At 44.5% G+C, this 15,000-nt stretch overlaps 1 protein-coding gene across 2 annotated transcripts in view; it reads left to right on the top strand.

Moving 5' to 3' along the window:
• The first annotated feature begins 558 nt into the window (after positions 1-558).
• LOC123499502 overlaps positions 559-15,000 on the top strand; it is a 134,073-nt gene continuing 119,631 nt past the window's right edge. For both annotated transcript variants that reach the window (XM_045247550.1, XM_045247549.1), the window contains exon 1: positions 559-1,349. The gene's annotated coding sequence lies outside the window, so the exon portion shown is untranslated. The remainder of the gene's footprint in view (positions 1,350-15,000) is intronic.

Here is a 15,000-nt window from a genome sequence, read left to right as displayed (position 1 = left end):
TACCACCCTGAATTGGGTCACTGAGGCGCACACACACACACACACACACACACACACACACACACACACACATGCTGTCCCGCCGTTGCCGCCACAGTCGTCGTATTCGCCAGAGGCAAGATAGGAGACTTGAAGCCTTCTTGTCTCCATACAAACTTGAGGCACCACTCGCTGTTCCTAGCGCCTACATCACCCCGGCAACCTGTAGCACCTTCCTTCTGCCACTCCTTCCCTGTGTTGCACCCCCAACTGTAGCTTCTTGTGGCTTTGTATGAGGATAGCCTGAGGCAGCGTACTGGCCACACCGGACTGTCAGCAGCGTGCAGGGCAGATAAGGAGTCGCGACCACCGATGGCAAGTCATTCCGGAATACCCAATGACAGGAACTTGTCTCGGATAGAAGTTATGATTTTACCAACAATTAAGTGAGTAGTTATTGGTTTGTTAAAGTCATCGCAGCGCATAGGAAGAGAATGGGCAGGATCCTTTGGGGAACAGCAACCCTGAGGGCGTGCCGCGACGGGCGTGGTGGCGGGAAGGAAGGTTACAAGCTGCCTCCGTAGTCCTTGTTGGCTGGTGGGTGAGGTCCGCGCCCTCACCCACCATCGGCCCTGCCATTGAGTCAGTCGCTTGCCTGAGCTCGTCGAGGTGGGAGTGCCTCCGCTCTCTCTCCCTTCCTCACTGGCTGCCTCACCCTCACACAAACACACTCTCTCTTACCTTGTTCCGCTTCCGTTGTTTCATGTCACGCCTCGAATTGGCCGGAAGTGTATTTGTGTGAGGCAGGGCGAGTGTGGCGGGCCCGCTGTCCCTCTCGAATACCTCAAAACTGTCACCATGATGAGAGTCTTGTTATGTGGGCGGGTGGTGTGGTGTGGTGTGTGTGGCGACCCCCGTGTGCTATAGGCCCTCACTCAGGCCCTGTCCCAAGATTCCTCCCGAGTGTGTGTTATATAAGATAGTGTGATACTGTCCACCCATCTCCACCTCTCCCCTGCCTGGCCCACCACCGCATCAGGCAGACGCACCCGCCTAGCCTACCTCTCCAGCCCTATGTGTGATGCACCGTGTTACCTCTGAACGTAGAGCTAAATTCATAGTGTGTACTGCTCCCCCTGGATACCCTTACACCACCACTACCACCACCACCACTACCACCACTACCACTACCAATACCACCACCACCATAATTTTTGGCTTGCTAGTCTATTTTTGAGGAAGTGTTGATGTGTGACTCCGCGTAGCTTTGTTAGAGTAAGTGGCACCCTTGCTGGCCAGTGAGTGCCGTAGTGCTTGTGCCGCCAACACCCCAGACGTAGTTAGTAGGCCGAGGACGTCCGCCCACTAAGGTACGTGCATCCCTGCAGGCCTTTCCCTACACCTCACACTACTCAGTATTGATTCATAAACAATATGTAAATATTATAAAGTGCTTGTAAACCAAAATGTCAATAAATCTAAAAAAACCAAACAAACATTGTAAATGACCAATTTTTAAAAATGAATAGCAAAAATCATAATTATATATATATATATATATATATATATATATATATATATATATATATATATATATATATATATAATTCTAAATAAAAAGATAATAAACGAACACTTAAAACAGATCCTTTTTCCAGATCTACTTATCTTGCTTTTTTTATCAGATATATTTTTCCTGATATGATTTTTTTCTTAGCTTTTGCCTTATTTCCGAGGCGGAAATGTTTAATAAGCTGGCAACTTTCTCGATTAACCTTTCTCCCATTCCGTGATTCCCTTTGTCCCGCCCCTCCTGCCGCGTGGGTCACCGTGTGAAGGTCCTCCACAAAGTTCCCTGAGAATGTAACATAAAAAAAAAAGTTTTTTGGTGAAATGTTTGATGCTATTTGTGTGTACCTTTTATTTATATTATTAAGAGATGAACCTGCTACTCAGTGTGTCTATCTTGTGTGTGTGTGTGTGTGTGTGTGTGTGTGTGTCTCGTTCTATTCATGACGAGGACGCTCAGGGAATAGGATACCATGTAGCCTGTGTCCATCAAAAAGCAACATCCAGTATGCGCCACACGTTCGCGACATGCACGTCTTCCTTCAACTGTTTTTATTTTTAATTTTTTTTCCTAATCACCTTCACGGCCGCCAGGTAATTATTAACCAAGATTGAAGTAGGAGAAGACAGCTGCCTTATTCCTTGCCTCACGTTTTTTTTTTTTTTTTTTGCCTGGTTTACTGATTATTCTCGACCTTGTCCTCCACTTTTTTTGTTCTTCTTTAAGTTTTTGCTATTTATATTTTATTTATATTGCTTCTTGTTTTTCTTCTTACGTTTTGTTATTATTATTATTATCTATTTCATTTCTTCGAAGCCAGTAAATGAGGCGAATATGCCGCGCCTCTACTCTCCACCACCTCTCTCTCTCTCTCTCTCTCTCTCTCTCTCTCTCTCAGTCGGTTCTATCCCTTCTTTTCCATTTCCTTCCTTCCTTCCTTCCTTCCTTCCTTCCTTCCTCTCTCATCCCGCCCCCCAGGCTTTCTCCCCGTTGCTCTACCTTCTCTCCTTCCCTCCTCCCCTCCTTTCAACACCCTCCTTGGAAAGTCTTCTACGGAATGGGAATATTTTATCCTTGCCTGCACTGGCCACCACCCGCCGCTGCTCTCACCACCACCACCACCACTACCACTGACTGCTCTTTGGACCTGTTGATGCCGCATTGATGGAGAGGGAGGAGGAGGGGAAGGAGGAGGAGGAGGAGGAGGAAGAGGAAGATGAAGAAGAGGAGGAGTGCGTATAAGAGAATGAGGAGGTTGATGGTATCTTACAAGGAGCGGAGGAAGAGGGGGAGGAGTTGGAAAGATGAGGCGTAAGAGGAGGAGGAGGAGGAGGAGGTGGAGGTAATATGACGATGATTGATGAGAGTAAGATGATGAGGGCAAGGAGGAGATATGAGAGTTTCGAGTGCGATGGAACAAAATGAAGTGAAGAAAATGAAATGGAAAATGAAAGCTTTGTTCGTAAAGTGAAAGAGGGAAAGTATACAGTGCTTCCTCCTTCATGTTTTTTCTTTCTTTCTTCAGTTCTTTTTTTTTCTCATCCTTCTAGGGCTTGTTGTTGTTGTTGTTGTTGTTGTTGTTGTTGTTGTTGTTGTTGTTGTTGTTGTTGTTGTTGTTCTTGCTCTTCTTGTTCTTGTTGTTCTTGTTGTTCATGTTCTTCATGTTCTTCTTCTTCTTCTTCTTCTTCTTCTTCTTCTTCTTCTTCTTTTTTCTTCTTTTTCTTCCTCTGTCCGTTTTTCCACAACTAGTACTACCACTACCATCACCACCACCAAGACTTCCTCCTCCTCCTCCTCCTCCTTTATTCAATGGGCAGCCAAGTCTGTAATATTAGTTTACAGGAGAGGCACCAGACGCCATCGTAGCCTCTCCATCCCTCCTCCCTTCCCCATCTACCCCTCTAGCCCACATTCCCCCTTCCTCTTACCTCCCCCTTTCTAACCTCGCCTTTACTGCACATCAAATTACCCTCCGGTTCTTCTGCCGCAGTGCCTCGTAAACTACTTACGTAAGGTGAGAGAAAAGAATATATTTAAGTCTCTCTCTCTCTCTCTCTCTCTCTCTCTCTCTCTCTCTCTCTCTCTCTCTCTCTCTCTCTCTCTCTCTCTCTCTCAAGAATCGTGTTTTCTGTTCAGCGCTGCGACACTTGTGGGAATTTTAGGAATCGCCGTCTGTGTTCAGCGCTGCGACACTCATGGAAAGTTTTGGAACCGCGTGTGCTGTGTGAATCGCGTTTTTTGTTCAGCGTGGCGACACTCGTGGGAACTTTTGGAATCGCTTGTTCTGTTCAGCACTGCAAGGGAGTGTGAGAGAGAAAAGAAGAAGTATGAGAAGAATATACGGTAAGATTCAAGAGGACAAGGGAAAGAATAAATAGAGAAAATATATTATGATAAATGGAATGTGCGATAAGGGAAGAGGATGAAAAGAAAAGATAAAGACAGCTCCTCTCAAAGAAGAAGATAAATGATGACCGGTAAAATTTGAATAAGGAAAGAGAGAAAAAAAAAAACGAAATGAAAATAGAAGAATATATTTGTAAAACTCAAGAAAATTATAAAATATGGAAGAGGAGAAAAAAAATAGTAAACACAACGATAGCTAAGAAAGTGAATAGAGGTGTAATAAATGATAAACAGAGCTGATAAGAGAGGTGATAAAAAAGGAGGTAGGGAATAAGAAAAAGAGAACGAGAGAAAGAAAGCGAATAAGTAATGTGTTTGATTAGCAAGAAAAGATAATTGGAAAGAAAGTAAAGACGATAACTGTGATAAAGGAGGAAAGAGAAGGATGGCTGAGAATGAATTAAAACAGAGGTAGAGGGGAAGAGGAGAAGGAAGGGGAGAAAAGGGAAGGAGGAGGAAAGGTAGGAGGAGAATACAGGTATATGGGAAGAAGAAAATAAATGATTGAAGGAGAGGTTATGAAGAGAAGAAGAAGAAGAAAGAAAGAAAAGACATTAAAAGAAGGAGGAGGAGGAGGACGACGACGACGATGACAACGAAAACGGTAACAACAGTAGGAGCAACAACAGCAACAACAACAACAACAACAACAACAACAACAACAACAACAACAACTAGCGTGATGAAATACAAAATTAAGAAGATGAAATAGTTTGCGGGTGAAGATGGAATTCTTGCCGAGAGAGAGAGAGAGAGAGAGAGAGAGAGAGAGAGAGAGAGAGAGAGAGAGAGAGAGAGAGTATATACTGATAAAGTCAAGAAAACAAGATTATAAAGTTGTGATTGTTTGTTGTTCTTGTTGCTGCTGTTTCTGTAACAACAACAACAACAACAACAACAACAACTACTACTACTACTACTACTACTACTACTACTACTACTACTACTACTACTACTACTACTACTGCCATCATTATCATCATCATCATCATCATCACCATCGCCATCACCATCACCATCACCATCACCATCACCATCACCATCACCATCATGTTATCGCCTTGTGACATTTGCTCATTACAGGTGAAATCTCTGTCAGACAGGTAACGGTGCTCGTAATTATTTCTACTTGCCACTATACCTCTACGCCTCCTCCGGGAGTTGTTAGGATTTTCAAGGGTGTTTCCATGGTCACAACAACAGTCCAATCAGAAAAAAAAAAAAAAATGCCCTCATTACTTGAAAGAGAGAAAAAGAAGTCATTTACTAGAACTTATCCAACCATCTTTGTGGTCTTTTCACGGGAATTTCTGGGCTAAAGGGATACTTTTGGGTACCCCCTATCTCAAAGCCCACCCGCTAGGAAACCGTTGAGACACATTTTTACCTTAAGAATTGTGAACGATTAGACCATTTTATTTACATTAGGAAGGATATATGGAGGTCAGAAGATTAATGGCCAGTCTTTACTATTTTGATAACCCATATAGTAAGCAGAATGAGTGAAAACGCGTCATGGTACTGAAGGAGTTAAACTTATCATGACGAGAGAACGAAGACCAGTTGTGTTTTCATGGTATTAGCAATAGTTAAAAAAAATGAAAACTACATGATTTGAAAAGGAGAAAAAAGACCCTATTTATTAGAACTCAACCAACCATCTTTTGTGACTTTAGAAACAATGGTGAGAGAACAAAGGCCAAGTGTGTTTTCATGGTATTAGCAAAAGTAAGAAAGAAAAAAAAAAAATAAACTGATAAAAAAAAAAAAAAAAAACTCATGAGAACTCAACCAACAGTATTCATGTCCTTTTTTGAAACCAATCCTGACGAGAAAACAAAAACCAAGTGTGTTTTCATAGTATCAACAATAGTTCAATAAAAAAAGAAAAGAAAACTCACTATTTGAAAAGGAAAGAAAACAAAACACAACAAGCTACTCATCAGAACTCAACCAACCAAGCACCACCTCCTCGAAGCACAATGGTGAGAGAAGGAAGCAGTTAAGTGTGAATAGTATGTCAGGAATGCTCAGTTTGACAGTCCTACACGTGGGTGGGGATCTGGAGCGTGTAGGTGTATACAAGTCCGTGTGTTGCTTGCTTGTTTGTGACTTAAAGGGACCGAGATGAAGGAAGAGAAGGAGGGAGGGAGGGAGGGAAGGAGGGAGGGTCGGAGGGAGGGTGGGTGGGTGTGTATCTCCCTCTGGAAACTTTATTATGTCGTCGCTAAACAAGATTGAAACACTGCACGTGGATTTCCCCTCGATGTTCTGTTTATTTATTTACTACTTTTTTTCCTAGTGTGTGTGCGTGCGTGCGTGCGTGCGTGCGTGCGTGTGTGTGTGTGTGTGTGTGTGTGTGTGTGTGTGTGTGTGTGTGTGTGTGTGTGTGTATAGTAGTAGTAGTAGTAGTAGTAGTAGTAACAACAGAAAAATTAGTAGCAGTAGAGTAGCAGTAGCAGTAGCAGGAGTAATAACCGTAAACATTATAGGGTGACCCACATGACCCTGGCCTTCCTTGGTTATAAATGAGTTAATTTCCTTAATGCGGGAGGACTGGGAGGGGACGACGGGATCAAGAATAGAGCATGAGGAGGAGGAGGAGGAGGAGGAGGAGGAGGAGGAGGAGGAGAATGAAAAGAGTGGAGGGACAAGGAGAGGTATTAGGAGGGGACCTGGAAATGAAAGAGAAAGAAATAAAGAGAGTGGGAAGATAGGCGAGGGATGAAGTGAGGAAATGAAGGATAGAAAGAAGAGAGGGATGATGTGTGTGTGTGTGTGTGTGTGTGTGTGTGTGTGTGTGTGTGTGTGTGTGTGTGTGTGTGTGTGTGTGTGTGTGTGTGTGTGTGTACGGTCTTTCTTTCTTGTTCGCTGGCCGACAGGCTAGCTAACTAATTGGCTCACTGACCTTCTTACTGAAACGAATGCTCACTGGCTCCCTGGCTGGCTTACTGAACGTTTGAGTGGCTGACTGATTGTCTGCCACTGACTTACTGGCTTGAATGCTGGCTGGCTGAATGGCTGATCTACTTACTAAACAATAGGAATGTCTATCCATGTGAGTGTTAACATAATGACAGACTGGGTAGATATCTTATTCCCTGCTGTGTAACTGTCTTAAGTAATTGTTTATCTTTCTGATTACAATTCTCCTCCTTGACTAAACCAAATTAGAGAGGGAAAAATGTTAAGTCTTTCACCCTATTCGTGCCTAACTAAACGATCACCTGACTGACTTACTAGATTACAAAAGTGACGACAGCAGAAATGTACGTGCGAAAAACCTCTTTAGATCCACGTAATAGATAGCAAGTAGTGGCGTGGGGCGTGCGTGTGGATCCTCTGGCAGGTGTCCCGAGTAATGAGAGGGGCGAGGTGCAGGTAACTGGAAAGGAGGGGGGGCCTGGGAGCGAGAGGGGGCACTCACAAATTAAGAGGCGGTCCTTCAAGGTGTAAGGGAAGGTGTTAAGAAGTAGTGGGAGTGTCCTTGGTCACGACAGCAACCACGGGGCACTGGAGACGGTGACGTGGTGCCTCTGCTGTGCCCAGACTGAGTGATGTGTATCTGGTGGTTTTAAGGTGGAAGTGACGTGGTGAGGGTGATGATGGTGGTGGTGATGGTAGTGGTGGGTGTTGTTTGAGTAGTAGTAGTCGTAGTAGTAGTAGTAGTAGTAGTAGTAGTAGTAGTAGTAGTAGTAGTAGTAGCAGCAGTAGTAGCAGCAGCAGCAGTAGCAGCAGCAAATTCATTCTCTCTCTCTCTCTCTCTCTCTCTCTCTCTCTCTCTCTCTCTCTCTCTCTCTCTCTCTCTCTCTCTCTCTCTCTCTCTCTCTCTCTCTCTCTCTCTCTCTCTCTCTCTCTCTCTCTCTCTCTCTCTCTCTCTCTCTCTCTCTCTCTCTCTCTCTCTCTCTCTCTCTCTCTCTCTCTCTCTCTCTCTCTCTCTCTCACACTCTCCTTTCTCTTCATCCTCTCCCTTTCCCCCCTCCCTTTTGCCCTTCCCCTCCCGCTCTCTCGCCCAGCCTCACCCTTCCTCTCCATGCATAAATGAAGTGCTTGCATGCGTACCTACCTAGATTCTGCCTGAGATAACTGCCAGTAACATATGCACTGTGTACTATTTCCACTGTCATGGTAGTAGACCTGTTCACTATTAGTATTTAACACCCTTCTCGTAATGATTATCTGTTATATTGTATTCTTGCTGTTCTTCTTCTTCTTCTTCTTCTTCGTAGTAGTAGTAGTAGTAGTAGTAGTAGTAGTAGTAGTAGTAGTAGTAGTAGTAGTAGTAGTAGTAGTAGTAGTAGTAGTAGTAGTAGTAGTAGTAGTAGTAGTAGTAGTAGTAGTAGTAGTAGTAGTAGTAATATATAATAATAATAATAATAATAATAATAATAATAATAATAGTAATAATAATAATAGTAGTAGTAGTAGTAGTAGTAGTAGTAGTAGTAGTAGTAGTAGTAGTAGTAGTAGCTGATGAAAAAAAATTAAGACATACGAGGAGAGAGAGAGAGAGAGAGAGAGAGAAAAAAACAGGAAAAACAATATTGAAGGGAAGTGAAAGGACGAGAAGGAAGTAAGGGAGTAAATGCGTGCTTTGGGATCCTAGAGGTCTCCAAGCGCACGGGTTCGAATCCTGTCCACGGTCTGAGTGTAGGTTGGGCTTCCTCACTCGGGGCAACGGTTTCCTAGCGGGTGGGCTTTAAGATAGGAGGTACCCTAAAAAGTATCCCCTTTAGCCCATAAATTCCCGTGAAAAGCCCACATGGTATAAAAAAAAAAAAAAAAGAAAAAGAAGGAAACATGAGATATACTTGCACTGGAGGGAGGGATATGATGAAAAAGAGGAGGAGGAGGAGGAGGAGGAGGAGGAGGAGGAGGAGGAGGAGGAGGAGGAGGAAGAGAAAGGTCCGATGTTAAGGTCAAGTGAAGCGTTGAGTCAGTGAAGAGGTGGAAGGAGAGGAAGAGGAAGAGCAGGAGAAATAGGAGAGTGGCGGGATGCCAGTCGCCGCATTGGACACCTGTGGCACCAACGAGTGAGAGAGAGAGAGAGAGAGAGAGAGAGAGAGAGAGAGAGAGAGAGAGAGAGAGAGAGAGAGTATACCTGGTGCTGTAGTTGATACATAAATACAGAATGAAGAAATAATACCTGAGAAGAAGTGGCATTGGTGGCTTCTCTGACCACCTGCAGACCACCTGTTTTCCGTGGCTTGCGTGTGAGGACTGAGGGGAGCACTGACCAGGTGAAGCCTAGGGATTGCTACCACCCAGCGAAACACGAGATTGGACAGCACTATAGTGAAGCTAGTACAAATAACATTTCGTGACTCGTATTTTGATGCGCTTTATTCGTTCACCTCGATTAGTTTTAAATGCAACAGAAATGATTTGCTGGGTTCCCGAGATTGCTTCTCTTGTTGATAATGTGGAAATTTTGTTAACTTATTACAGCTATAAGATTGCTCTTAACAACACGTGTAGTTTTAACTGCAGTGTTTTGAGTGTAGTGGAGGTCACGTGAACTGCTCAACCAGGGAGGCAGGCAGGCAGACAGAGAGACTGCAAACCGGCGGGGAGGCAGACAAGGAGACAGACAGAGAGATGGGCAGACAGACAGACAGTGAGCGACAGCCATTCAGACTGCCACTCACAAAGTAACAGACAGAAAGTCATCCATGAAGATAGCAAGCCAGCCGAGTATCAAGCCACCCAACCACCCAGCCAGCCAGCCAGCAGGCCATCCATCCATCCATCCATCCATCCAGCCAGCCAGCCAGCCAGCCAAACATGCACCCAGTCATCCAGCCAGACATGCACCTAGCCAGCCAGTTAGATAATCAGACAGCCACCCAGCCATTTAGACAGACAGACGGACAGTCAGACAGCCAGCTACTTAGACAAGCACCCAGAGCCAGCCATTTAGACATGCACCTAGCCAGCCAGCCAGACAACCATACAGCGAGTCAGCCAGTCAGTCAGACAGACACACAGCCAGTCAGCCAGACAACCAGACAGCTAGCCAGCCAGTCAGACTGACAGACAAACAGCCAGCTACCTAGACAAGCACCCACTCAGCCAGCCAGACAACCAGACAACCAGACAGCCAGACAGACAACCATCCAACAAGCTAGACAAACACTCAGAAAGCCAGACAGACAGACATCCAGATAACCATCCATCCAGCCAGCCACACAGCCAGCCAGACAATCAAAGCAGCCAGATCACTAGACAACCACACAACTAGACAGTCAGACAACCAGCCAGACAACCACCCAGCCAGCCAGACAGACACCCAGACAGCCAGCCAGACAGGCAACTAGACAACCAGACAACCACCTAAACAGTCAGACAGCCAGCCAGCCAACCACAAAACCAGTCAGCTAAATAATCAGTCAGCCAGCCAGCCAGCCAGCAAGCCAACAGTCAAGCATCTTTACAGACAGACATAAAATAAAAGAAGAAAAGAAAAAGTATACTGCGGAAATCCAGCCTGGGGAGTTACGAGGGAAAACAGAGGAAGGAAGGAGCCTCAGGATGGAGAGGAAAGGAGGATGTACGGGTTAGAATAGGAAGAGAAGGAAGGAAGGGAAGGGAAGGGAAGGGAAGGGAGCAGAAGAAGGGGTAAAGGTGGTGACGTTTAGTAAATAGAATATGATGGGAGACACACGTAGATTAAATATGTAAATGCAGTTAACTTGATTCTGTGTTTTTCGCTCCTCCTCCTCCTCCTCCTCCTCCTCCTCCTCCTCCTCCTCCTCCTCCTTCTTCTTCTTTTTCCTTTGTTTCTTGTGTAGCTACAGTTTGTGTTGTTATTACTGTCATATTGTCTCATATTTCTGTTTTCTTTAATGTTCGACGCATATTTTCTACACATGGTTCGTCTTTTCTTTACGTTATTATTATTGTTATTATTATTGTTGTTGTTGTTGTTGTTGTTGTTGTTGTTGTTGTTGTTGTTGTCATCGTCACTATTGTTGCTATTCTGATTACTTCTAATAATACTACTATCATTACTGTCACTACTACTACTACTACTACTACTACTACTACTACTACTACTACTACTACTACTACTACTACTATCTACTATCTACTTAACAAACAATTGAACCAAATAGATTATGCAGTTATAAATGGAATAGAACAGAGGATGAGAGAGAGAGAGAGAGAGAGAGAGAGAGAGAGAGAGAGAGAGAGAGAGAGAGAGAGAGAGAGAGAGAGAGAGAGAGAGAGAGCAAATAAACGGTAAATGAGTAATTGTGAGCTTAAGAGTGAGAGTAAGTAAGTGCATATTAATGAACACTGGTAGGAGAGCTAGTGAGTGCAAGGGAGTAATTTGAGTGAAGAAACTAGAGAGTGAGTGAGTGAGTGAGTGAGTGAGTGAGTAAGTAAGTAAATGAGTTATGTCTAGACACGACCTCACTAGTTCACTCACCACCAACTTGACCCTTACCACACACACACACACACACACACACACACACACACACACACACACACACACACACACACACACACACACACCATCTCGTCATCAAGAGTAAAGTTGTGGCGCCTTGCGTGAGATGGCGCCTTCATTATTGAGAAACAGTTCGTGTCATCCTTCTCTCTCTCTCTCTCTCTCTCTCTCTCTCTCTCTCTCTCTCTCTCTCTCTCTCTCTCTCTCTCTCTCTCTCTCTCTCTCTCTCTCTCTCTCTCTCTCTCTCTCTCTCTCTCTCTCTCTCTCTCTCTATCTATCTACTTTGCCCTTAAAGACACACTGTCAAACGGAGCAGAAGAACGGGCTCTGAAATTGTTTGTGTGAGAGAGAGAGAGAGAGAGAGAGAGAGAGAGAGAGAGAGAGAGAGAGAGAGAGAGAGAGAGAGAGAGAGAGACACGATAGCCATGACTAACACCTTTCTCTCTCTCTCTCTCTCTCTCTCTCTCTCTGCCACTAACGATCCCAGAACCCTTTAAAGAAGATGCACTGGAGGTGGGGAAAGGAGATAGGGGTTCGTGGTAGAGAGAGAGAGAGAGAGAGAGAGAGAGAGAGAGAGAGAGAGAGAGAGAGAGAGAGAGAGAGAGAGAGAGAGAGAGAGAGAGAGAGAGAGAGAGAGAGAGAGAGAGAGAGAGAGAGAGAGAGAGAGAGAGAGAGAGAGAGAGAGAGAGAGAGAGAGAGAGAGAGAGAGAGAGAGAGAGAGAGAGAGAGAGAGAGAGAGAGAGAGAGAGAGAGAAAGATAAACAAATATAGTGAATCATGATGCGGAAGAGAGGATAGGATGAAGAGAGAGAGAGAGAGAGAGAGAGAGAGAGAGAGAGAGAGAGAGAGAGAGAGAGAGAGAGAGAGAGAGAGAAAATCATTATTATTATATTATTATTACCACCACCACCACCACCACCACCATCACCACCACCACCACCACCACCACCACCACCACCACCACCACCATCAATACCTGCCATTACCTGTTTGTTTAAGTCACGTGCAGGTGAAGCGAATCGGGTGGCATATTAAGTCTCTGTGATAATTAATTTGGTGCTTATGGGAAACATTGTCAACAAGGACGCAGGGGGAGGTTGTGGGGCATGAGGAGGAGGAGGAGGAGGAGGAGGAGGAGGAGGAGGAGGAGAAAGAAGAGGAGAATGAAGAAAAAGAAGAAGAATAAGGTGATGACAAGGAAGAAGAAAATTAAAAACAAAGATGAAGACAAAGAAAAAAAATGATAACGAAGGAAAAGTAGAAGAAAACGAAAAAAAAGAGAAAAACACGGAAATAAATGCAAAAAGAAAAAAGAAAAAAAAAGAATGAAGATAAAACTAACAACAAAATGAAGACGAAAATTGAATGAAAAGACAAAGATGAAATAAAAAAGAAAGAAAGAAAGAAGAGGAGGAAAAAAGAAAGCATGAGAAAAAGAATGGAGGAAGAGAAGGATGATGATGATGATGATGGTGATGATGATGATGAACTGTTTAAGGCATAGAGGAAGTGATAGAGGTAAAGAAAATGAGGTTGATAATGAAAGGGAGCAAGAGACAGAGGCAGAGGAGGAGGATAAGGCGCATGGAAAAGAGAGGAGGAGGAGGAGGAGGAAGAGGAGGAGAAGGAAGAAAAAGAAGAAGAGGAAGACGAGGAAATAGACAAAACAAGTAACGGAAATAGAAAGAAGATTAAGATAAAGACAATCAGATGAAGAAGCAACAAGACAGACTAGAATGAGGAGACGGAAGAGGAGTTGGAGGAGGAGGAGGAAGAAGAAGAGGAGGAATAGGCGGAAAGGGCGGAGGAGGAGGAGGAGGAGGAGGAGGAGGAAGAAGAAGGAAGATAATGATGGACAAAATGAGAAAGAGAAGGAAAGAAAGGAAGTAGAGAGATACGTAAGAGGAGGAGAAAGAGGAGACGAGTGCTGGACAAGAGGAGAGTGAAGAGCAGAGAGAGAGAGAGAGAGAGAGAGAGAGAGAGAGATGGACAGCAGGAGGAGGAGGAGGAGGAGGAGGAGGAGGAAGAAGAAGAAGAAGAAGAAGAAGAAGAAGAAGAAGAAGAAGAAGAAGAGGAGGAGGAGGAGGAGGAGGAGGAGGAGGAGAGGCAGAGCGTGTCCCTTCTCATTTGTTGCATCATTTCCATCGGCGGCACAAAAGGGCGGCGAGGCGTGATAATAGAATGTGTATTGGGCTTTATGGTTATGCTGGCGTGGTTGATGGAGGAGGAGGAGGAAGAGGACGAGGAGGAGGAGGAGGAGGAGGAGGAGGAGGAGGAGGAGGAGGAGGAGGAGGATCAACAACACATGAACAAAGGCGTGCATGAGAGTCTATTGTAGCTCTGTTAAGGAATTTTGTCATGCAGTTTGCCTTGTGTATCTATACGTCAGTGCATAAAGGAGGATAGAAAAGTAAGAAGGCCCCTCCCCATCACAATTACCTCCCCGTTGCTCTCTCTCTCTCTCTCTCTCTCTCTCTCTCTCTCTCTCTCTCTCTCTCTCTCTCTCTCTCTCTCTCTCTCTCTCTCTCTCTCTCTCTCTCTCTCTCTCTCTCTCTCTCTCTCTCTCTCAGGGTCAGAATAGCATTACATATATCTTTTGTGTGGAATCGATAGGGTGCGGTTCTCAGGGGGAAAGAAAGGAAGGCCAGTCTCTACGCCACGTTTTTTGGTGCTGGGTGTTTTGTGTCACGTAGGAACCTCGTGAAGGGAAAGGCAGGGGAGCTTATGATGGGGTGTGATGGAGTGATAACGAATAAAGAAAAGGAAAGTATGGGTTTATGAGGTTATATAGGGGGTTCATCAAGAAAAAAAGGGAAATAAAAGCAGACGGAGGCGAAGAAGGAAAAGTAAAACGTGTTGGCTTTCAAATCTTTCAGTATTCGTCATATTTTCGCTCATTCGTGTCTTTCTTTTCCTCGTCGCTGAACAAGACTTTTTTTTTTCTCTCTCTCAATCCTATTCCGTCCAACTCTCAAACGCAAGAGGTAACCAGTACTCTCAATCATTCATCCCTTTCTCTGGTAAACTCTGGAACTCTTTATCTGCTTCTGTATATCCATTTACCTATGACCTGGACTTTGTAAGAGGAGGTTTCAAGACATGTATCCTTTTCCTTTGGCATCTAAGTGGGCATTTTTTGTTTAATGGCCTTTGCTGCGCTTAGCCAGTTTTCCCTTCTTACATCAAAAGGAAAATGTAATGATGTAGAGATTCACAAATGTGGAGGCTCACAAAGGTAGTCACAGGTACCAACCAATCAACACTCAAAGATTCAGCCTCTCCTACTGTTTCGCCTCACTGCTTCCCTGCCATGAGTGCGTCTGTTCTCCACTTATCGGGAATGAAAGACTTCTGACACTTGACGGAGAGGAGGAGAAGGAGGAGGAGGAAGAGGAGGGGGAAGGAGAGGAGGAAGGAAGGAGTATGTAAGGAGGAACTGTGTAATTCCGAAGACGAGAAGGAACAGTAATAAAAGATTGACGAGACGCAGAAGTGGAAAGAGGAGAGGAAGAACACTAGGAAGAGGAGGAAGAGGACCAGCAGAAGGAGGAAGAAATGAGGAGTGTGAGGGGAAAATCTGCATACGTGT

The sequence above is a fragment of the Portunus trituberculatus genome, chromosome 50, assembly GCF_017591435.1.
Source record: "Portunus trituberculatus isolate SZX2019 chromosome 50, ASM1759143v1, whole genome shotgun sequence".
In the NCBI taxonomy this organism is placed as follows: domain Eukaryota; kingdom Metazoa; phylum Arthropoda; class Malacostraca; order Decapoda; family Portunidae; genus Portunus; species Portunus trituberculatus.
Note: the sequence above shows the minus strand (reverse complement) of the source record. Positions and strands in the feature narration are given on the sequence as shown.